The sequence below is a fragment of the Nannospalax galili genome, unplaced genomic scaffold (assembly GCF_000622305.1).
Source record: "Nannospalax galili isolate Female #2095 unplaced genomic scaffold, S.galili_v1.0 scaffold312, whole genome shotgun sequence".
In the NCBI taxonomy this organism is placed as follows: Eukaryota; Metazoa; Chordata; class Mammalia; order Rodentia; family Spalacidae; genus Nannospalax; species Nannospalax galili.
Window position 1 is genome coordinate 8,221,552 of NW_008335967.1, and position 26,232 is coordinate 8,247,783.

At 37.8% G+C, this 26,232-nt stretch overlaps 1 protein-coding gene across 3 annotated transcripts in view; it reads right to left on the bottom strand.

The window, feature by feature from the left end:
* Positions 1-26,232, bottom strand: part of Magi2 (membrane associated guanylate kinase, WW and PDZ domain containing 2) — a 1,650,859-nt gene that overhangs the window by 394,161 nt on the left and 1,230,466 nt on the right. The gene's annotated exons all lie outside the window — the stretch shown is intronic.

A 26,232-nucleotide genomic window follows, 5' to 3' on the forward strand; every position in this document is an offset into this window, starting at 1 on the left:
TAAAACACCAACAGGCCACACAAGCTGCCCCAAGCTTACCAGCCTGTCTTATGCTTAGTACGGGTGGAGAGAATGTATAATTTTCCACAGCTCCCGTCACTGACAGATCACAATGTACAAAGGTAATGAGAGCTGCAAGAGAAGACAGGGAAATGCTTCTCCCCTGGCACAAACACAGGAGGCTTACTATTTAATGTGTAACTGTTGACAGTGAGATTTCTGATTCACTATTTGATGTTAATCTAAAGCAATACTGCTTCCTGTTGAAATGTAATGCCAGCAATGCCCAAACCAACAATTAAACTGTATCTCTATAGCTGGATGTGTATGTAGTGTTGTTCAAATGGTTTTTACCCAGATAATTTTTTGTCCAGATCATCTTAGTTGGATCCTCTGTGGAAATATGGGGATCATAAATTTCTCTATCCTTCCAATGCAGCATAGTGCACATAGGCTTTAAAGGAGATCAGCAACTTTAAACTGGGGGGGGGGGGGGGGATACAATCACACTTTCCATTATGGTACAGTTAATATTGAATCTCACCATACTAACCCTATAAAAATCAACAAACTATTAACACACATAGGACTGGCATCTGTCTTCATGTGAGTACTCACTTAAACATAATGTTTGCTCAAAGCTGAAAGTTGTACAAATGCAGTACAAATTAGAAAATCCCGATCCTTACACAGACTACTAGCTCCCAACTTGGAGCACCAAACAGAAGCAGATGTGGAATATTTATTCTGAAAGTGTTGGCTACTGATGCTGATGAGGGTCCTTACCTATTAGCTCTGTCCTACCTGGTAGTATTCTTAGCCAGAAGGACTAGATGAAATATCAAGAAAAGAGAAATAAGATCTTTTCCTATAGAAAATAAACTCTTTTGATAAAATTAGGAATTCCAGTAGTGAGCAATGTTAGAGTGATGTAGAGGCATGAGAGGATTTGGAACTAAGGGCATCATAGTATTACAGCTCTGCTTTGTGGTTAGAAGGAAACAAAGGAACAGAAAAAGCTGCAGGTGAGATTTCCTAATGTTTTCCACAGTAAGCAAATGTACAAAATACAAAGGGACTTGGAATAGAAAACACAATACCTGCTGTGTCTGCAAGGTATCTTGATGCCTAAGAATGCTGGGAAAACTCTTGGAGAGCACCTCACCCCCAGAAAATATTACCCAGAGTTGTCAGAGTCAGTGTGCATTTCATTCCCTCACATCAGCCAGCCTATTCTACAGTTCTACAATTCGGATGTCCTGCAGGCTTGTCTAACTTATATGCCAGCCTTCAGGAAATGCTAAAGACCCAAGTGGAGCTGTGATTTGTACCTGTGCTAATAGCAGGGTGGTGTATATATCATTTTGAGCTGTCACAATGTGATGTGATGTAAGACACTACAACTTTGGGAGCCTCTCATGCAACATTCAGACTTCAGCAGTGGTGCTAGTCAAAGCAAGCATACAGAGTTTGAGAGGTGTATCGTCTAATATATGGGGCCAGAGAAGTTTTGGTCTACCATGGTCTTTAGAAGCAAAAAGCATGTAAAATATTGATGTGTATAAGTATATTACCAGTTAAATTGCTAGCAATTGATGTACTTACTGGGTTGTAGCCTTAGGCTATATTTTAAATGTGGTCTCAGATTCTTCAGGGTTCACAATTGTGAGATCAACCCTGATACTGCACAGGGCATTTAGACTAATGGGCTTAGTGTAAGTTGTGGGATGGGTCTTTAAATGTATTAACATACTTCTCTTTGTCATATTCTATATGCTACATTTGTCCTACCTGAGCTCATTTTTTTTTTTTTTCAGGACTGCTTAAGTAGAGAATGCAAAGGTAAAGAGCCAGGAATCAGTATGTGCTATCCTTATGCCTCCCTGGCAGTAAGTCTTGGAGATACAAAGCTCTGCGGGGAGAGGATGTAGGGTGTGGAGTCCTTATAGGCAAAAGGCATCATTGGAGTGGATATAAGTCATGCTGCTGTCAAGCAGCAAAAGCAAGAGACAGAGGCAGAGCCACAGCACACACCTGTCCATAGCACCCGGGGATACCCACTCTTCTTGTTGCTTTGCAACATGGTGAAAGGAAGGGGAGATGAAAGATGCATTGTGCAAAGCCTGATAGACCATCGGAACTACTCATCCCACTCTGCTGAATGCTGCTTAAAACTAAAAGTGACAAGCAAATCAAATCTTTAATGCTCAGTTAGAGTTTTCTCACATCCATCAATGGAAATGAAGACTGCAAAGCAAGATGAGATTAGCTACATAAAATTAGAATAATCTTTCTTATATGTGAGCTTTAGTTTGCAAATAGCAACCCGGTTACACTAGTATTAAATAAAAGTCAAATGTTTAAGTCAATATATTTGACAAAAATATTACAGGCTTTGGTGTCGAACAAATCTATTTGAATGTTAGATTTCCTTGGATATCCTTGGCTTAGTTATTCTGCATGAAGTAAGGCCTAGAAAAATAGAGTGTTGACACACTTGGCACTCAATACATAGTAGGTGTGACTATGATTACTACTACTCTTTCCAGACCTTTATTGCCATCATTCCTGTCAACAGTAGCATTTGTGAAGGTTAGTACAACTGGATGGCATGGTGAGTGATGAAGTAACCGCGGTCTATCGTTACAGAGCGTGGCAGATAAAAATCACTAGTATATTTGTCTCATAATTAATAGAAGAAGAAAGCGTCTTGGAACTATTTGAAATATGAAAATGACTGATTAAACTGGGTGTAAAAAATAACTGGACAGATCATGAGTTCAAGTTCAACATGGGCAAAATTGTGAGATCCCATCTCAACAAAACAAACAAAAATAAAATAAGACAATAATGATATTTTCATTAGAAAATTTTCTTAGTTTGAGCAGATGATATTTTTCTTTCACTTTTTTATTTACTTTGGAATAGGTTTTCACCATGTAATCAAGGCTGACCTTGAATCCATGGCAGTCTTTCTGCCTAAGCCTCCCAGTTGTTGAGATTACAGGTGTGTGCTGCTACATTGCAAAAAATTTTAATGATTTGTATATATATATATTATACATTAAATAAATGTATAAACATATATGTTTGCTAAAAAGGTAGCCAATTTCATGTCATTCAGAAATAATACCTTATAATAATGAAGTAACAGATAAAAATCTGTTTAAAATTATTGTGGTGAAACTTCTTTAATAAAGTAAATACCATTAAAATAGTTTATTCATGGGGCTGGAGAGATGGCTCAGCAGTTAAGAGCACTGATTGCTCTCCCAGAGGATCCAGATTTGGCTTCCAGCATCCACATGGCAGCTAACAGCTGTCTCAAACTCCAGTTCCAGAGGATCCAGCACCCTCCTCTGGTCTCTGTCGGCATTGCACAGGACAGGTACACTTACATATATGCAGGCAATACACCCATATACACAAAATAAATATAAACAAACAAATAAGTAAATAAAAATAGTTTACTCAACAACCTAAAGGAGATAGTTTCACATCCACTGTGATTTAGGGAGTACCACAGGGAAAGGTAGAAAACTCAGTAAGACCAGTGTCCACAAGACAGGATAGATTGTGGAAGCAAACAAAAAGCAGAAAGGACAAACAGAAGAAAAGTAGAATACATTAGGGAGAGAAGGGGGCTGCTACTGAGCTTTGTGGAGCGTGTCCTGACCATCAGCTTCCTGTCTTTCTCATGGTAAGGAACTTGAAGACAGGAAGTAGATCTTATTTTCCTTTATTCAGATCCACCATAAGGGGCTCGAACATGCATTTGTTAATGAAATCAGGTGCCCCCTGTGTCACTGAGGGAGAGGCAATGTCTGATAGCTTTTCTGAAGAGTAACCCCAGCTAGATATTTGGGCAGCACAAAGAACGTGACATTAGCATCACAGTTGTCATTCTTAGGAATTGACTGTTTTTATTAGGTGCTTTTGTGGTCTTGGAGTCCCATATGTCAGCTATTTCCACACTTGCTGGGTTACAGCAGATGGGAAAAGGCAATGTTGATACAGATTGTATCTTATACAGTTAACCTCCTGCCTTGCTACTGCCCTAAGGCAGGTACTAGAAAAGCACATGGGTACTGAAGTAAAAGCCAGTTAAGGTTTAGTTACATTGCTTTTAGTAACACAGGCTTTAGTAATTTTTATTTCCTATGTGGGTATTTTGTGCTTTTAAAACCAAGTTAACAATACTTCACTTTATAACATTTTACATAGACACATAATTCAGAACTAATGCCAACAAACATTTTAGAATTTTCTTGGTTTAGTTTGCAAATACTGCCACACTGTATACTTTCAAACACTCTTTTATATTTGAGACCTAGACAAAAATCTCTTGTCATTAAGACAGAACCCAAAGCTCTCAAATTTATTTAAGGGCAATATATTTATTTCTGTTTTATTTTTAATTAAAAAAAAATCAACAACAATTTTTTAAATTGAATTTTTTGTGTATTTCATACAGAACATCTCAAACAATTTTGGTCATCTTTATATCCCCATCCCCACTGGCACCCTCTCATAGCCACCCCACACCCCCACCTGGAGCCCATATACTCTGTCATCCTTCTTAAGGCCCACTGTGTTGTCAGTGTCCCCAGTTGTTCCCCAGTGCAAGTCCATCCACTGAGGTCTAGTCAGCCTATTTAGAATCCCTTGTTTTAGGAAGATCAGCTCTTCTCCACCTAGCAGCAATCATTTGCCAATATTTCTTCAGATAAGATTGGGGTCTGCTGTTCATTTTCTCAGTTCTATTCTGGGTTTTTGTCTGCCTGAGTTTGCATGGGACTTGTGTATACTGACACCATTGCCACAGAATCATATGAGCAGGTTCCCAGGAGCCTGTAGGGCTCTGTTTCCATAGGGCCATGTACCTCCTCCCAATAAGTTTTTAAAAAGTCCATTTATAACACTTTCTTATAACTATATAATTGTGTACATGCATCATAGTATGTATAAAACCTCAGGGCTGTATATACTCTCACTAGACATAAAATTTATTCTAAATTACATTGCCTGGTGTCATGTTTCCACAGCTACAGCTACATTGTGCTGGATAGCTTTGGTTGTCAACTTGACACACTTGGGTAGAGGGACTCTCAACTGAGGAACTGTCTCTATTGGGTTGGTCTGTGGCCATGTCTGTGGGGCATTTTCTTGATTGTTGGGTGATGTGGGAGGACCCAGCCCATTGTGGGCAGGTGGTCTTGTGTAGTATAAGAAAGCAGGTTGAACACAGGTCAATGGAGCAAGCCTGTAAGCAGCATTCCTCTGTGGTCTGTGCTCCAGCTCCTGCCTCCAGGTTCCTGCCCTGAGTTCCTACCTTGGCCTCCCTCAGAGATAAACTTTGACCCAGGAGTTGTAAAATAAAGTAAACCTTTTCTTCCCCAAGTTGGTTTTGGTCAGTGTTTTTATCACAGCAATAGAATGTAACTAAGTCATACATTAAAATCAGTAGGGTAACTGAAGAACGCAATAGAAATGGAAGAGATTTTCAGATATTATTTGCTTCATTCCCATCTCTCCCATCATGTCTTATATAGATCAGTGTGAAGAAAGATATGGAGCAACGCTTTTTATTTTACACACTGATAATTCTGCATTTGAACTTCATAAAATGCATTTTCATTTATCCGATATTAACTGAATATGTGAAAAGAGTTAGGGTTTTAGAGTTTTCTGTCAAGGGTTCACTGCATAGTTATGGTGAGAGACATGTAAAGAAGAGAGATTGCAGGAGTTGGGACACGTAATGGCAAAAATGTGTGCAAATGCTGTAATGAAGTCATCGGCATTTACAGAAGGGCTGGCAGGGATAGTAGGTACTTTACAGAGAGCATTCCTTGAGCACATTTGTGAAATAGACATCAGTGTTTACCTGATGATTCTTCTTATTGAAGGGAGTGTTTATTGAAAACAATGGCATTTAACCGTAATAAGTATCATTCATGTCCCCATCACAAATATCCAAAATGTTCTCTTTCAAAGTTTTCATGCCCCATTCCTGCCTCCACCACAGAAGTAGCAAAATTATGTGCAGTTTATGTAACTTATTGTACTGTGTATCAGACGCTGGTCCATGATTGCTTTATATAAATTGTCTTTGATCTGTCTAACAACTTCTGAGGGAGAAATTATTTGCCTAATGAAATGATGTAAATTTTAGTTTAGATTTTTGGTAAGGGGAGGAAAAAAGGTAGTGCTGGAATCTTTTAAAAGAAGCTTCTAAGAGGGTCCTCTCTAATATTCTTAGTACTCTAAAGGTCAGTAAGTAAAGGACAACAGATACAAGGAAAGATCATTTGTCCTCACAGCCTCCACCCACCCTTCTTGAGGAACACCCCAGAGCTCAAATGTCTCTCATTGTACTCTCCAGTGTGAGTCCAAGTTCAATATTCCCCAAACCCTTGGTATTGGAATCTTCGAACAACAGATACAGGGAATATCTCCTCGGCCATACAGGAAGATGTTAACATACAGTAAGTATCCCAGCTAACTATAGAGTCTCAATTTAAAATTCAGCTTTTCTGCAATTGCACAAGTTATATTTATGAGTACTGTCAGAGAGAAAATCTAAAAACCTTTATAAATTCCTCTGGCATTCCCGTGACAAGGAAATATGGATGCACTTGGAAGCATATTTCATTTTATTTGAATTGTAACGCCATCTGCCAAAATTCTCCAGAAAGTACTGCTTCTGACAGCATTGGAGATGAACTTTATGTGAGAAACAGGCATCTGTTTTTTGCTAAGTCTACAAAAGACACATTTTATTTGTATTCACAAGGGCATTTTGCAAATTTACTGTCCAATTAATATGTCATTTTGTAACAATGACAAAATACTCAGATTCTTAAATGAGTCTCAATTCTCTTCAGTTTCTACTTTGCAAAGTATGTAAAGATTTTATGTATTTCCAAAATTTATTCTTTAAAAAAATATCTATTATTTTTATTTTATGTGTATGAGTGTATTACCTGCATGTATGTAAGTGTACTCATGTTGTGCAATGCCTGCAGAGGTCAGAAGAGGGCATCAGATGCCCTGGAACTGGAGTTAGAGACAGTTGTGGTGCTGGGGAGCCTGGGTCCTCTGAAAGAGCAGCCAGTGCTCTTAACAATTGAGCTATTTCTCCAGCCCCCAGAAATTTACTCTTTCAATTTATGATAATGTCCTTGTTCCCTTGAGCAGTCCATATTCCTGACATCGCCTGGCCATTTTCTTCAGGTATTCTGGTAATGACAGTGAATTTGTGTCAAGTCACCTATACTTGGTTCTCATTATATGACGTTTCTATTATTTGGAAATGATAATAGATAGAACTTAGTTTGAGTTTGTGTTTTTGAGGAGAATTAAACAAGCTAATTTTCAGAAGAATTGGCTCTAGATTCCAAATTTCTTGGAAGCCAGTGTGGATGGCTTAAGATGGGTCAGTAGATACCTGTTTAAACACAGACAAACATTCTATGCACAACTGCTAGGTAGGACGATAGAAATATGGTCCTTGCCTCTACAATCTTCATGAAGAGGTTAAAAAAGAAAACACCCAGGCAGAAGCAGTAGTGTACCTAGGAAGTATTTATGAACAAAGGTATTAGAATATTGTACAATTTCACAACAAGGGTGCCTTTAATTTATTATGGCTTCATGATTCTCCTAGATTATCAAGCAGAATCATGAAGAATGCAAAGGTTATAAATGGTGAATTGTTTGGGAAACAGTTCAGGCAAGAGCTATTGTGAATGAATAATTTTGTAGAGGATGGGCAAAAGTGATGCATGTACATTATAACATATTTATCATAGAGAAGTTTTGCCAGAAAGTAATAGCAAGGGTCAGTGAAGTGACTCAGCAGGTAAAGCTGCTTGCTGTTCAAGACAGGTACCTGAGCTTGTTCTTGAAACCCACGTAAGTGTGGAAGAAGGTGAGCATCAACTCCTTAAAGTCATCCTCTGACTTCCACATATGTGCACACACACATCCTATACACAATAGTAATAAATGAGTTTTTAAATTTAAAAAAGTTTAAAAAGAAAATAATAATATGAAACAATTAATAAAATGCTTTCAGAATCCTAGTTTTAAAAATCTTAAGTAACTGAAAATCACTGTATGGTCAAAAAAGAACATAATCATTTTGATTTGGGAAATAAGCACTGATTCATTCTTTCAGTTATTCAGCGACAGATGTTAAACTCAGTGCCCTGTGAATGCTAGGCAAATCTTTCACCACTAAATCACATATCCAGTCCTCAGGAACTTGTATTTTTAAATATTTATGCTATCAGTACATAGCACAGGTCCTGGACTGTGCTTGTGACACTAGTGAAATAAAAGATTAGAAACAGGAGGTTGAGCTCATTACTCAGAGAGACAGTCTTTGCTTGTGGCTGAAATGCAGGTTTGTTTCAAACAGTTTTTCTTTTGTTTGGAGAGTTCTTAACAGTACAGTCTTACTGGGAGGTGGGTACTGTTGACAGGCCAGCTACTTGTCTCCTTTAGAAACATGGGAACCCGAGCATGGACCTGTGGCCTGGGTTTTGCAATCAGATGCAGCCAGTTGGGACCTTTTATCTAGAGCTAGTGATTCATAGAGGAGGCAACCATGGAGAATTGTCCTGCTTGTGGCAGAGATGGCCACAACTGGCTCCTATGGACAGTTAGGCAGTTTGGCTCTCTAGCTCTATGTCTTTGCTAGACTGTCCTTGTGGGATGATTGAGGCTAGGGTCTGTCTCTGGAATCTCCCTTTGCTTCTTCTTACTGTCTGCACCGTTTTCTTCCTTCCTTATGTTTCTGTAAGCTACTCAATGATCCTTCAATAAATTTGTTTCTGCATAAATTAAGCAGAATCCATGTTTGTTGTGGCCACCCAAGAACTCTGATAAAATATCATAGGTAGGAAGTGCTAGGCCTCTGCTTAGGAATAACAATAGGAAACAGAGCAAGAAAAAGGCAGAAATCAGAGACTTTGACGTGAACGGTTGTCGGGTTTGATTATCTAGTGAGACATTGCTATCCTAGCCTTGTTTCACTATTCTGTTTGCAGTAATAGGCGCAGGGCATTACCTAAGGGATAAAACCGAGGAAAACAAAATATTTGTAAGCATATACCCTAACAGATTCATAATAAAGTGTTCGTCGGACATGTGACTATAATGTCTGTAAATATGACATTTCTTCAGAGGACAGACTCAACTTGAGAAGTGGTGACAAACAGAAGTGACTTTTTTAAAATTAAAATGTTTCTATAGAGATAAAGGGCAAAGCTGTAGGTCTCAGAGACTGAATGGTATAATTCAGTCTGAATCCGAAGGCTGAGAACCTGGGGAACTAATGGGTTTTTATTAGGCTGAAGCTCAAATACTGATAATCTTGAGTTTTGATGTTCTGGGACAAAACCCAGAACTCATTCTTCTGCTGCCTTTATGTTATATGGGCTTCACAGAGTATATGATGTTTGTCCACACTAGGAAGTCAATCTTTACCACTGGTTTGAAAGTCAAGCTTTTCTGGAAACATCCTCACAGACATACTAAGAATTAATGTTTTACCAGATATCTGGGCAGTTAAGTCCAGTTAAGCAGACACATAAAATAACTACCATGCCACCACCATACTTGATACTGCCAAGTAAATACTGGACATAGACAAATTCATTCATTCCCTGGTCCTATTAAGAAGGTCTTGGAGGCTTTCCCTTTGTTCTCAGGTAGTCTAAACTTTAGAATGACACATGTCTGCCATGATCATGTCTTCCTAAGAGCATTTTCTTTCCCTTTAATACTCGGACTTTGCCTTACATCCCTTTGACTGTTCCATTTTATACATACTGTTTCCTCTACCTGACACTGTTTCTCATCTCTGCCCATGCCTGTCTTCCATGGTCCATCTTAATGTCATCCTCTGACCACCATTCATTCTTAACAAAGGAGCCAGTGTCATGTTTTTATAATTCTTGGTTCAAATGTTACCATTCTTACCAGTTACAGATAATGGTTACTTTTCCTTAATTTTCTTCACCTTAGGTGGTGAGGTCTGTAGGCATTGTAATAGGGCACCTTCTTGACCATAGCTATGCCATGTTAAAGTTTAGGCTGACTCTAGTCTCTGAAATTATCAGGCAATTGGCCCAGGGTATGGGAACACAGGTCAGCTGGACCCTGGTTATCTTGGGAACAGGTCAGTGTCCCAGAATGCACCCGCTAGCTGCAGATTTATGGCTACTATAGGTTATGCTTGGCTTGCTTCTGCAAAATAGTAATTGTTACTTAATAGAGTAGAAACTGCTAAGGGGGGCTTTGTACCTGTAAGCTTGGGAGTTTCAACTTTTCACCCCTGGTTATGGTTTCTCTGTATAAAAGCTTACCCTAGAGATGGCTCGGGGCTACATACTTGGGTTCCAAGGCTTATTACCTTTGTGTAGTAGCCCTGGCCAGCAACCACTTTCATTCAGCAAAACTTTGCCTGAGTGGTCTTCTCTAGTGAAGCACCCCATAACAGCATCACATGATCTCCATAACCCTGTTTCTCAGAGAACTTTGTATCCCTCACCTATGAAGGACCTAAATTATGTAGCTATAGACTTGAAAAGAACATATTTCTTGTGAAGCTGTAAATATTTCTGTAGCATACTGCTGGCTAAATTCATTATGAAGAGTTCTTTCCACAGAGGTAACAAAAAGGTCTAGGGTGCTTCCATTAACCAGCACTTTATCTACAATGAAGCTGGATATGTAAGTTATAGCATTTGGTTGTTTCCAGAAATGTTCAATGGCCAAAATGCTATGATTTATTTTTGGAACAGAATCAAGAAGCATTATTGGCCCTAAGAAGAATGAAAGTTCAAAATACTAAACTTCCGTTAATTTCAAAGTCGATTTTTCTCAGATAGCATCCTTTCAAGTATCTCTTGTATTTTGGAGGAGAGGGAGCAGAAAATGTGAAGATAAAATAAAGGAAAAAGAACCTGGTGAGGGTAAGACTGAAAAAATCCTTTAAAATGTAAAAGCCAGGGAAAGAGAGAAGAGGGTGAACAAGGTAACTGATCAAAACAGAGAGGCCTGCCTTTTGTTTACTGAGTTTTTCTCAATAGAGAATTGGTGTTTCCTTCTGCTTTTGGCTTCATTCCCAGGTATCTGATCACAAAATCCAGTCATCTTCATCACTCAGATACTCAAGGCCTGCCAACATCCAGAAGCAGCTCATATGTGAATGGCAGTCTAAGGGCAGTGTGAGATCTGCACTTTGGAAGTTCCATGTGGGGAGGAGCGAGATATGACCCAGTGAGGGAACTCCATTCTGAGACTGAGCACTACGGATACCCTGCCCCCCAAATTAATGTGATTGTAAGCTTGATTCAGCTTGGAACAACACTGTAAGAGAAAAACTGTACATGGGAGCTGTTTTTCAATTCTGATCTATGAGTTCACTTTTCTTATTAAAAAGAACTTGAAAGGCTTACTGTGAAATTGAAAAGAATGTAAAGAATATAATGAAATTCAGACGCATTATAAATATTTCTTTTGTTTAAGAAATGGATAAAGCATGATACTAAAAATAGATGCTATCCAAGATTCAGAGAAAATGTCACAGAAGGTCATGTTGATTCTTGAGTGTTTAGACACGGTGGGCAATATTAACTCTATGAGGCTGTGTGTTCTTGGGGATTGAAATTATGTACTTGGTATTATTGAATCTCTAATTCCATGTCAGAAACCCAGGGACTCAGAATAGCATGAATAGAACAAAGTAGCCAACAGGACAATTTGGAGAGAATCCATCAGTAGTTTTAAAATGATTTCTTAAGGTTTAAGATAGTGTAAAACATAATCTCCAAATGGCACATGCCCTGGCCATGCTATCTAATATAGGTCTCACTTCCATATTCCCTTCCCTCTGCCCAATAACCTCATCTGTTTTATTAGCGTTTTCTGCCACAGAGATTTACTAGCTATTTTCTGGCTATTATAAACTCTACTTGAGAGTGACAGAAACTAGATATAAAGTAAATGGTCCCTTTTGTGTCAAAGAATGAATGTGAACACAGAAATACAAAATGTTGAACTGGAAGCATAGCTTAATAGTACATATGTGAGGCCCTGCTTGGTCCCCAGTAAGAGTCCACGCGCACGCACGTGTGTGTGTGTGTGTGTGTGTGTGTGTGTGTGTACAGAATCACACACTCACAATGTTAAGAAAATATATTGCAGTGAGAAGAATGGTGTGGTATTTGAAAGGATGATGGCCTACACAGAACACAGGAAAGGAAAAGAACAGGGAATTAAAGGAGAATCCTGACTACTGTTTGCTAGCTCAGTATTGGGAGAAGAAATTCTCACAATAAATGCTGTACATTTTTACTTTGCTTTCTAGTTAGAAATTCAGCTTTTGGATACAATTAATTTCATATAAGCTTGAATCACATTAATTCTGACATCTCAGATCCTAATAACCCTATTAAAATAGATATAAAATAATGGAGAGGGACAGAAATGGTTATTGTAATAGATGGCAACAGAATTTTTCTCAAGAATGTTTACATTCAGGAAAATACCTTTTTAATGTTCTTTGGTGGTAAAATGTGAGGCCTCCAAAGCCTTATTTTTAAAAGGAGACCATGAAAATGTGAAAATTAAAACTGATGGGTGAGAGAACTGAGTGGGGCAAGTAGGAAAGTACCACCCAATCAGCTGGGGCCTTGGTGGAGCAGGTAAGTATAAAAAGAATCTCTCTCTCTCCTCTGTCTTTGTCTCTGTCTCTGTCTCTCTCTGTCTCTCTCATTCTTCTAAAGCAGAAAGCATTCTCTTCTGTAGCTACATTTGGGTAACAGCATCTAAGCTTTTCGGCCTTGGTCTCTAAAACATGTGTTAGAGACCCCTTGGGGCTACTGGACTTTTGGTCTCAGAGTTGGAGCAGTACCATCAGCCTCTCTGGTCCTTGGACTGAGCCAAGACGTCTCTCATTACTCCAGCACACTCATGCTACCAAGGCCTCTGGCTATCCAGTTTTCAGAGAGCCATCACAGAACTTCTCAACCACTGTAATCTCATAAGCCAACCGAACTAAATCACCTGTACATGGTTCCTTGGCTCTGTTTTCCAGTGGGATGTTGACTTCTGAATGTGATAATGTCTTATGGGAGAGGTTTGTAGGAAGCTTTATGGATCAGTGTCAAGTTCCAAGTGGGGGTTGGCCTGGAGAAGAAAACAGCTTGAAATGTGAAGTATCAGACCAGGAGTTAGGTGGGCAGGAATCTTGATTTAAGGCATGACCTTGAAGATAGAAACTCTCAGGGGCTCACAGAAGCCTTGGTGAGGGTACAGACACTCAAAAAAATCTGATGTTCTTTTTTTGAACATTTATAAATGTCCAAAGCTGAGATACAAAACTCAAAAGGAGAAGGACTCCAGTATTACCTGTTACTTGACTTCACTTCTTCAGACTGACAAAGGTCAACCTTTCTGTCATCAGAGTAGGGCATCTCATGTATCTAGGTAAGTTTCCAAACACCTGGAAAACTTAAAATATGAGGATATATATCCTCTTTTACTTGCAATTTATAGAGAGCAGGGCTTATTATATTGATTTCTAGAAACAATGGAAAGCAACATTCTAACTAAAAAATTGCACATTGTTTATCTATGAAATATAAGGATCTAATTATGTATCAAAGCAGGTTTGGGAAACAAATACTAAGTCATCCATGCAAGTGAATATTACAGGTGAGTATGTTTTATCTGAGAAAAAACAAAAACAGAACTTGACTTTATACATGCTGTCATCAGGTTTCAGTAGGTGGCCAAAGACAAGTCAGGAAGTACAAGGGCCCGGTTGATTTGGGTTGATTCCAGAACCATAAGAACAGGTGAAATGATTTAATGAACTAATCCAATCTCATGACTGGCTCTGGAGATGCTTGTTAAAGTCTCACATCTGAGCTTGACCTAATTCTCAATATTAACTATGGCTTATCACAGTGCGTGTTTAGAAGATTCTTAAGTACTAATACACACGACATCTTGGTGACCAAGGCAGGCTACTTATTCAACCTTTAACAAGTTTCTTCTTGACTCCAGGTCTATTACCATTTGAGGGGCCAGTTTTCCTTTAGAAAGCTTGCAAATTATAAAATTTCTCTCTGCCCTTTAGGCTATAAAGTTTCTAAAGCCTAGGAACGTCTTTCTTAAGGACCTGGGAAACTTCCAGTAGAAAGTTAGGCTTCCTATCTCCCAATCCCTTTTGGAAGACAGGAGCCTAACAACTATATAAGCCAATCAGTAAACAGAAACAGTGACTGCCATTGACCCAGTCAACCCAGAGGCCCTGCTCTGTGTCCTCCTGTCCCCAAGGTCCTGCTCTGTGTCCTCCTGTGTTTCTTCAATGGCTCATTCTAGTGCTTAAAAATCGTCCTGCAGTTCTTTTTGAGAATGACGAATTCAATCTGTTACCCTTATCTCAATAATCCTGATTAAAATCTCCCTTTCCTGTTTACTTTTTAACCCCATCTGATGTAATTTTCTTTTCAAACTGACCCATCTCTTTTTTACCTTCCTTCCTACATCTTTTACTCTTGATACCAGACAATACTTTCCAGTTATTTTTAAATCAGTAATATGCATTTTCTTCAAATATGAGACTTAGTAATAAAAGTGACTAAAAATGGATATTCATGACAGAGCAAGTGAATGATAGATGCAATAAAGTGCAAAAATCAGAGTGCAGAATATGAAAATTCTGGTAATTAGATAAGTCAAGGAGTAATTCAATGACAAACAGTCTCCTGCTTTCTACCCTGAACACACACAAGAAAAAAAATAGTTAGAACCTCTTCAACCAAATGCCAACAGATACACACACACACACACACACACACACACACACACACACACATGCTCAATGTTGGAAAACCCAGAAAATGCCTCTAAGCAGTAAAAAAATCTTCCTGATACATGCTATGAAATGTATAAAAACACAACAGAATTTTTAATTACAGAATGGTATTGAAATTTTTGCAAGAAGCACTATTGTATCAACAGGAATAACAAAAGTTGCTAGTTTACTGAAAAAAATATTTACAATGGACAAAACACAAACACACCTTCGATCACTGTTCACCAACTATGTAAAATTTAAAGAACCAGAGGCTAGGGTGATGGCTCAGCTGTTAAGAGCACTGGTTGCTTTTGCAGAAAACCTGGGTTCAAATCCCAGAACCCACATGGTGGTTAATAACTCTCTGAAACTCCAATTTCAAGGGTTCGACATCCTTTTCTGTCCTCTGTGGGCACTACATAACACAGGTGTGTTCCAGAGTTCAAGATCACTGGGAAAAGATCATCCAGACTCAAAAAGTTCCGAATCAACCAAATCTATTTAGCTGGCCAGGACAGCACTCTATGAGCCAATTTAGAGAATTGCACCCTAACTGGGAGCTTTTATAATTTTATTAGAAGGTTAAAGAAAAATCCTCAAGGTAGGCAAGCTGGTAATCTTGTCAGCTGCTTTGAGGAGGAGAATGGTGGGGAGAAGGAAAGAAAGCCACAAAGCCATGCAGGTTTAGAGCCTCCATGGGGGTCAGACATGTGGCTGACTGGCAGCCACATGGCTGGTAGAAGGAAGCTTTAAAAAAAGTAAAGAAAGGTATCTCCTGTCTGGCATTGTTTCTTGTTATGTAACCTTTAGCAATACACATGGACTCTTAAAGAATTATACTGATCACTTTAATCTTTGATTATACTTTCCTTTTGGGTGTTTGAGACCATATAGTTGGCCCAAATAAACCAATTTATTTTTACTCTTAGGGTTGTTTGAGGATCTATTCCTCAGGGGTCACATGGGCTTGGGAGGAACCCCTGGCTCCTTCCTTTTACCAGTTCCATCTATGTGGGGATAAGTCAAAGGGTCCTACTTGAGCATGGCTGGCTTCATTTGGAAGCATGGAGGAAATGTTTCCTCTTTGTTGATCCTCCTTTTTGGGGCAGCCCCAAAGCCTTAAAGAAAGCATGTTTAGAAAAGGGATGTGAAGAAGAAAAGGAAAGATTACACTTTTCTGAATTCTTCAGAAAAGCAGGAAGACTTACAGAGTCTTACATGTCTATGGGTCGAAATGCTCAACACTAGGAGGCAGGATTCCAGGCAGGAAAAATTCACGTTATGTACTAGGTATTCTGCCCATTTATTTGCAATAACTTAAGGTGAACCTGCCTTTCTAGGGATGGTCCTATGACCAGATGACTGACCAATGAAATTTATGGGGCTATTTGTTATTCAACACCAGGATTATATGGGTGTGTTCCTCAATTCATCCTGGAACTTGTGGCCCCAGGCCAGGGTAGGGTCTGGGACAGCTCACCAAGATGTCTTACACAAAATGGAGGAGCTCAGGCTACTACAGGTACACTTACATACATGTAGGCAACACACTCATACACATAAAAATAAAATAAAATAAAATAAATTTAAATTCTGGAAAAAATTTCAAAACAAAAATCACGTAGGGATGCATTTGGTTTCTCAACTTTTCCTCTTAAGTAGAAATGACTAACATCCACATTTTGTTCAGAAGGAAATGCTAGACTACACTTGTTTTGTTCAGTGTTGGATCTTATTGTTTGTGTTTGGATGACAAAACCTACCTGGTAAATATAAAATACACTGATCAATATTATGTAGCATGTGGCTTGTTTGGAAACAGTAGGTTGTCTAAGATTCTCCACAGAAAATGTTTTCCTTCTTTTTCTTCTTCTCCTAATAAGGGCAATTGGAAACATAATGGTGCGTTGTGACTGCAGGCTTCCTAGTTCCACTTCCTCAGCAGCAGCAGAAAGAGTCCCAGGCTTCTCTTCCAACACAGATAAATACTTCATTACCCATTTACTGAAGTCATTTTAACCACATTCAGCCCCAAACAGTCTGCTCATAAAACAGATTATAATATCTTGTCAGTCTTTGTTGGGCTAAAATTACTTATTTCATGTGTAGGTCTGAGTTTTTAATCAGTTGTTATCAGGGCTGTGAAAACAAGTATATGAGTTTTTAAAAACTGAATACATAATCAGATTCTGTGCTTTAAGAATTGTTTAATAAAAGAAAAAAGAAAGGTCTAGAAACAATTTGGTCTATGGAGGTGACTTAATCATTCAGCTTACACCGAAACAATATTTGGTGATGAGTTGGTGTGAGACAAGTTTAGTTTCAGATTTGAATTTGGCATGCTATTTTTTTTGTGTTGGAAATGACACACTGCATCATTAGCCACACACAATTAAGATAGATATATTTTAATACTAGAATTAACCTTGTCTTTTCCCTAAACAGGATCTCACCATGTACCCTAGGCTATCTTCTGTCTCAGGCTCCCAAGTGCTCTGATTAGAAGCAAGTATAGGCCAGGTGTGGTAGTACAGGCCTTTAATCCCAGTACTCTGGAGGCAGAGGGAGGTGGAATGCTATGAGATGGAGGCTAGCCTGGTGTACAAAGTGAGTTCTGGGCCAGCTGGGGCTACAGGGAGACCCTGTCTTAAAGAAAAAAAATTTAACGAATATGCATCAACTTGCCTGGAAACTAAACTATTAATTCTACTAATTCATCTTTAAATAATTTTTGAGCATTTCTCTGGTTCAGAGAAAAATTTATGCTCACATACACTATTTCCCTTGATGTCTTGATACTTATCAACAGGATGCCAATCAGTGCTTTCTGAGGGCTTTATTTTCACTACTGAAATAGGCAAATTCAACCCAAGAAGCTCGACTAAGAAAAGCAGACTTTCCTCTTCTTTCTCCTAAATTCTCACAACACCACTTTAAAGTCTGTTTCCATCTTCTCATTCCCATTCATTTTAGATGTGTCACCTTTTCTAAGTCTCTGGAGACTCAGTTTTTTGAAGTCCTTAGGGTGCTTTAGACTCTTCAAGGAGTAGTAATAAATCCCTCATCCCACCCCCTGCCCTGGGGGACTAGAGAACACAAACCCAGCATGTTTTAGGATCTGTCTTATGGGGGAAAGAAATGGCTGGGAAGATCAGTCTCTAGGCAGTCCTGGAATCATCAGTATGTACCTGCACTGCAGCCTCCATCTTGCCTTGGAGGTATTGATTATATATATATATATATATAAAGTTAAACCTAGGCTCTGGGTGAGCTCTGTGAGTCTCCCAGTAGCCCCAGCTGGCCTGGAACTCACTATGTAGACCAACCTGGCCTCGAACTCACAGAGATCTGCCTGCCTCTGCTTCCCAACCTTTGTGTCAGATGAAATGAATTAGTACTTTAATTTGTATTTCTTTCACAATAGTCTAGCTAAACATTTTAAATGCTTATTGCATATTCCCTACCCCTCTCTTTTCATGTTGAATTAGTTGTCCTGTTCTTTGACCATTTATTTTTAGAGTTTTTATCTTTTCCATACACACTGTTTTACATATATATGTATATATATGTGTGTTTCTATATAAGTTTTTCTGTGCTTTTGTGATATATTTAAAAGTTTTCTTTTTAGAAAATTTTTATTATGTATTTGTGTCCATGTGAGTGCATGCAGTGTGTGTGTAAGATAAAAAAAGTTGCCAGATCCCCTGGAGCTGGAGTTATAGGCAGTTGTGAGAGGCTGATTTGGGTGCTGAGAACTAAATCGGGTCCTCTAGAAGAAAAAGTGCTCTTAACCTCTGAGCCATCTCTCCAGCTCCTTTTCCTCCAGTTTAACTTGAGAATATTTTTTTCCACACAGTAAGATTTATTGCAGAAGGCAACAAGGGACAGAGCTAGTTGTTTAAATTTCTCATCTATAGAAATGGGAATATTAATATCTACTTCACATGACTGAATAAACTCCTGCCTTTAGTGTGCTCTGTCTTGCCAAGTCCTGTTCACTCTCTTAGACGGCAAAGATTTCCCTATTCAATACCTTTATCCTGATCCTGATCCTGATCCTGATCCCCCTATTATTCAACAGAATTGCTGCCTCTGTTTTCTTGGCGTGATAGTGAAGATCATATCTGTGCTATTTTTTACCTCTCTCTCTCTTTGCTATGTGTTCCTTGAGTTTAGCACCATTGTTGATATACAGAAGTGTCGGCTTATGTGTGTATGTATGTACACATGTGTCTATAGAAGTGCTAGTCTTTCCTACAAAAGAGCAGAATTTGTATTTATAATTTTCAATTCATGTTATGCTATATATTCTTATGCCTAAGGTGTTATGAAGTTTGCAACAACATGTGCTTAGTGTTGCAAGGTTAGTATTTCGGCAGTGGTTGATCTTTCAGTGTGTGAAACTGAGGCTAGATGAAGAGGTCTGGCAATGGATTAAGATTATAAACCCATCAACTAATTTTAACTCTTGACAAGGAGCAGTCTAGCCAATAATTATGATTAATTATTAGAAATTGTAATGAATTAATAATGTTAGGCATTTAAAATTTATTTCTCATACACTTATATATGTACTGGGATATATATATATATATATATATATAATATATAATAGTGGGCATATGACTATGTGAAAAGTTATATGTAATATACTAGAATTTATAGATATTTATAGGAAAATATTAAAATAAAGTTTGCAAATTCCTTAGTATTCGAATATTCCACTTATTACTGTGGTTTGGATGTGGTTGTCTTCCCAAGAGAGCATGTGCTGGGGGCTTGCTCTCCAGTGTGGTCATACTGAGAGACGTTGGGACTTTTAAAGGGTGAATCTTAGTTTGATGAAGGTTGCTGCCTTTGGAAATGACTAAGATAGTTCTGAGACTCCAAATGCTATTGCCATGCCCTTGAATGGACAGAACTGTGAGCTAAGGAAACTTTTATTTACTAGTATTCAGCCTTAACTGTCTCATTATAATAATGAAGAAGGACTAAAACATCAAATTTGATTTGGCATTATTATTTCTTGTTTTTTTTTCCTGTGCTGTTATCTAAAAAATAAACTGTTAATAAATTTCTCCCTTACTTGAGAATTGAAAATAATTAAAAATTTGTGGTTATTTGGGTATGCCTCCCACAAACAGCATTTTCCTGCTAAATATTAGGCCATTTCAAACTTTAATTTTATATGAGTTTGCTAAAGTAAAATACAATTTCAGCTATTAACTTATGCAAGCTTATTTCATTGTATATCAAAGCTATTATTTATCGTTCTATCTTCAGTGCCAAATTTATATTAGATACTGTCTGAACTACTACCTAAAATAATTTTATTCCTAAGGAAAATTGTTTGTAGTTTCATTAGTCATTTCAGTGGAGTCAGTTAAATACAAATCTGAAAATATTAGATACTGAATACACAGTTTATAGGCCACAGTTCTCAATAGTAGCATCCTGTCTTTATCAGTTTCTCTATGAAACAAAAAAGTTCCATTTTGTTTTAGATATATTTTCAATTCAAAACTTACTCAAGAAGGTTTCAAAATATACAAGGTAATTCTTTTTATTTAAAATAATTTTATGTGTATGAGTATATTGCCTGCATGTATGTGAGTGTACCTGTGTTGTGCAATGCTGTGGAGGTCAGAAGAGGGCTTCGGATTCCCCTGGAATTAAGGATGGTTTGTAGCCACTATGTGGGTGCTGGGAATTGAACCCGGGTCCTCTGCAAGAGCAGACAGTACTCTTAATCACTGAGCCATCTCTCCAGCCCCTATACAAGGTAATTCTAATTTTAGTTGATTCTTTTGAAATCAGATACTAAACATGTTAGGGGCAGTTAGTTAAACTGTTGGGGGTCTCATGAAAGGACACTTTGACATTCAGAGCTCTTTGAGAATTGGAAGGACTTGGAAACTGTCTTAAAATAACCATCTCAGTTCCTCCACTTTTCATCTCATCCACTTCCAGCACAGGGAGGGCTTTGCTCTGAAATTCCTTCATCTACCTAAAGATCAGAACTGTCAAAAAAAGGACACAATTGCCTTCGATTCCTTCTTTGAGATCTCATTAACAAGGAAGATTAAACTCCTATCATAGGAAGGAAGACAGTAATGTCACTGCAGATAGAGAGCTTTTGTCACTCATTATCGACTATTCTCTGGGCTTATTGGATTCCTCTAAAAATCAGTTACTACCCTCTGAAATCACCCATATTTCTCCATTTTCCCCTTCCTGTGGAGATATGGTATGTAAGTTTCGGAATCTCACAATCAAAAAAAAATAGAACTAAAACTTCGTTGCAATCTGAACTGAAGTAAATACTCAATATAAAAATCAAAACTTATATCTACAATGCAAACTCACCAGACTAAATCTCTCATGCTTACGTTTATATCAGTGTCTTTCTCAACCCTTGGATTAAACAATCCTAGAAGGTAAGGCTTGTGCTATAATTATCTTTGACAGCCTCTCACATTGCTTTTGTCCAGAGTGCGTTTCTAAATACTTTTGCTTTAAAAATCAGTCCAGAGGCTGGAGAGATGATCAGTAGTTAAAAGCACCAGCTGACAAGGGTTCAATTCCCAGTACTCACAAGGTGGTTGACAACTGTCAGTAATTCCAATTCCAGGGGATCCAACACCCTCTTCTGATCTCCACAGGCATTTCATGCATGAGTGCACTTATGTACATGCAGGCAAAACACTCATACATATAAAAAATAGATAAAAATAAATAAATGAAAAAAATCAATTTAATGTGGTCACTATGGATAGTCTTTCATTGATTCTTATAGCTTGCCTGGTATATAGCTGATGCTTGACATACCTTTGTTGAAAGAACAAATAAACAGATATAGAATAAAGGATAGATGGAAGGATAGTTTACTTTCTAGGAAATAATCAGTATGTAAAGCTCAAGGATATAAAGAAAAGATAAGGAAGCATCTCACCTTTCCCATGAAACACAGAATTATGAGAGACCAGGTTGGCATGATGATGAGACGGTGTTTTGCCAAAAGTTCAAGGGCAAATAAAAATCCAATAAACACAGGCATAGTTGAACCTTAGTAACTGGGTAAGAAAATTATGGATCTAAGTATAATATATTATTACTGCATATTAGAATAATTAATATATTAATATTCAGTAGAATGCCTTAGACAGGAGTTTAACATTGAACAAATACACACAAGGCAGAAAAATAGCCTCCAAGAAATATATGTTGTTACTTAAATAATATATTATTTCCAAAACATTTTGGTAAAAAGATTTTTGTGATTTATATGATATAAGAATGTGTGTGTGTGTGTGTGTGTGTGTGTGTGTGTGCATATACATTTGTGTGTTCTCTAGGCACTGGAGAAATGTCCCACATTGTAACTTGGATATGATTTGAGCTTGTCCCTCAAGGGTTTCTGTCCTACGTGGCAGTATTATGAGGTGGACCTTAGTGCAAGGTTAATTAGGCTACTAGGACCACTATCCTTGGGAACAATTAATGCTGGTCTTGAGAGGGATATAGTTCTCACAAGAGTAATTAATTATAACAGAGAATACTTGACTTTTGATTCCCTCTTTGGCTCCCTATCTTATCATGTGATCACTCTTCCATGTGCTCTGACCATTATGATACCATCTGCTACAAAGCCTTCATCAATGTCGAGCAGAAGCCAGTATCCTAAGCTTTCAGAGCAATGAATTAAGTAAATGTCTCTTAAAGGTTTCAACTCAGATACTTCATTATAATTATGGACTACACTGACTGATACAAGCTGTATGCATCAGCCCCTTTTCAATGCCAATCAAGTAGGGATTGAATGATTTATCCAGTTTGCCTGACATAACAACATGATAGCACATTGTATTTCACTTCATGGTAGAAGTAAAAACATCCCATATGTTTAAACTGAACTTACTAATAGAAATACAGGCTCAAAACCCTGGACCATTAGCTGAGATTTTTGCTTTTACATTGGAATTTTCTATTGCAAATTAAAAAAAAAAAAGAACATTGCATGATCAACTGCAAAAAACAATTTTTTCTTGATACTTACAGTATTCTTTGTGTAGCAACAGTAAAACAGTGACATGATACAACTCGAGTTATCTCACTGGGAAGTAATAAACAATGGCTGACACACCAACTAGAATTTACTATAAACCACAAGCTCAATAAAGGAAAACACAATTAAATGTGAGAATTTTTGTAAGTTTGTATTTTCTGATTAAGTGCCAATTTATTACCAGGAAGGACAAAATCTTGTGTTGGATTTGTATGGCATAACAAATAGCTTCATTCAATTTATATATTCATATGGAGCTCTACCTGAAATATAAATTAGAACATGGGTAAGTTTAAGTGCATTTTGGTCATTTGTTAGCTCTACAATAGAAATAGTTCTTAAAGTATCATGCCTAAGATTAAACATATTAGACTCTGATTTTTGGCTCTATTTAATGAATATGGAGAAAAGAGTTAGTATCCTAGGTAAGACAAAGTATTCTTCTGCTGGACATTATGGTGATTAGACTGGGATGCAAATTACAATTTTATATGATGCCAACACACACACACACACACACATCCCTTGGTTTCACACATGCTAAACACATGCCTACCACTGAGCCCATATAGCTTACAATATTATATTTTAAGACATAGCAATATCAGTCTTGCTATTAAGGCTTTGAGAATATAAAATAATTTTAAAAATTTCTTTTTATGTATTAAATTAAAAATTAATTTATTTGCTTTTTATATCTATCAGTATTTTGCTTGCATGGATGTAAGTGCACCCATGTTGTTCAGTGCCCTCAGAGGTCACAAGAAGACTTTGGATCCCCTGGACCTGGAGTTATGGACAGTTGTTAGCCTCCATGTGGGTGTTGGGAACAGAACCCAGGTCCTCTGTAAGAGAAACCACTGCTCTTAACCATTAAAGTATCTCTCCAGCCCCTTAAATTCTTTTTCTGGAAACAAGATCTCTAGGTTAGTCTTGAATTGGTGAGGATGACCTTGAAATTTTGATCCTCCTCCCTTCACCTCCCAAATCTGAGATTACCTGTCATGCCTGTTTATGCACTGCATGGGATCAAACCCAAGGCTTCATGCATGATGGACAAGTAATTTACCAATAGTTATATCCCTCAGCCCCAGAAAACGATTTCTTTCATCAAAAAAAAAAAAATCTAAAAGTAAGTGGGGAGGGTTTTCAAGTGTAACTTTAGCAACTTCATAAGTGAATAAAATATTTACTCTCTACAAAATTGTTGGGAATAACCTCACCAAGTGTTATCACACAGTACCTCTTCTGATGCCCTGATAAAGTACATAATCAATGAAAAAAACCCACTGCAGTGTTGTTTAAACCACTCATCTTTTAAACAGTCATGAGTTAGGTTTGGATCTAGGTGACAGAGTTGTAAAAGCAAATGAGACCCAGATGTTCCTCCTGAGGAGCTCCACAGCCTTTGATCAAATGGGAGACACAGAAAGATAAGCAAAAGGACATCTTTAACAAAAGTAACTGGAAGGGTTAGTGGCCTGGGGACCGACATGCAGGGTGGATTCCTTCTACCTTATGGAGATATGGATAACTATTGAGGCTAGGTTATATAGAAGGAGCTGGAGTTTGGATGTCAGGGATGAGAAATGAGAAAAGAAGGACCAAATTTAAAATATAAGGAACAATACGATAAGTGTTAATGGAGTGTGAAATGTCATTTGAGGAAATATCAAAGATGCTATTGTGACTAGAGTAGGTCACTCAGGTAAGGAAGGGAGCAGGGATGGACAATGAAGCCATGACACCAGGCCAGGAACAGATCTGAGATTGTTTCTGCTTGATTAAGAGCTTAGTCTCTACAATAGGCAAAGGGGAACAATCCAAGCCATGTGAAAGAATACTTTCAATATATCTGAGAACAGTTTGTTATCTGAGGGAGAAAGCATCTATTTTTATGTTGTTAGGTCAAAATTTTTTCATAAGACTCCTATTTATGGAAATAGCACAAATACATACTTCATCTCAACTATTTTGATTATTTGTAAATTGCTGATTTTTGAATCCTAAATGTTTTGCAAAGATTTCTAATCATGGTTGTGATTTCTGTCTTCCTACAGGGACTGCAAGTCTTATCTGATGACAGTATGTTTGTATTTTAATATTAAATCTTAACAGTAAATAATATTTCTTCTGAATGCAGAGGGAGGCAGGCTTGGAAGGCAAAACACGGTTCTTTGAGTTGGGGCACACTTCTGGTGTCATATTGCTCCTGGGCTGAGACATGGTCGGTTTTCCTCTTTGGACCTCAATTCTGTCTACAGAATGAGAAAAGTTAGAATAGGGTTAACATTCTTCTCTTTCTAGGACCCTGATCTGGCAAAGATAGATTTACATGTCCAAATAAATGACATAGGCCTGACACAAAATTCAGGTCAACTAACATTGACAAAAAATATTAATCCATGTAGTGAAAGAAGAGCTGTCTCGAGTGCTATCTTCATGTATATTTCATAAACCTGTTAATTTGCATTTAGAACATTGTGAGAAATGGTTGTATAGTTATTATCTTGGAGGAACAATGGAGTTTGAGTGGAGACTTTCAGAAGCAGAGTGAACTGCCATCGTGATGGCACGGTGAGGGTGCTGCATAAGCAGCTGGAAATGAGCTTCTGAAGATCCAAAATGGCTGTTCTCTTCGGGAGTTATTGTAGAAGACGCTGATTAGGCAATGGAGGTGGGAAAGTTTGGGGAGAACATGTGAAAGAGAGGGCAAAAGGGTAGAATCATCGATAGAAGATGAGACTTTCCAGCAATAAGGGAAAGCCAGGAGAGGATATATGGGAGCTTGGCCCAATGGGGCTTAGTCATGGGATCACCACCGTTGAGCAACAGCAGCAAGCATGATACAGTTCCAGAAAACCAAAGGTAACAGCATGAAAATTTCAGTGGAATATGGAATATGAGTTGAGGACATAGTTTGATTTTTTTTTGAATGAGCATGTTTTCATTTTTTAAACCTTTCTCTACTTTTCGTGGAGCAAAACAAATTACGTAAATAGAACTATAATAGAATGATTTGATACAGTTTTAAACAAATAAAAAATATTTCAGGTAGATACACTTAAAATATTTTCCTACAAATGAATAATTCAGACATCTTTCCATTGGTGATTTTTCAGTTACTGTAATCATATGAAAAAATACCTTAATCAGTTAAGCTTATTACACATTGTCATAGTCATATACATGTTTAGATCTAACAAGGGATTGTTTACAAAATGTGATTTTTGTGAAGCACATTTTAAAGTCCATAGGAACGTATTCTGGCCATTATATGTTCTCA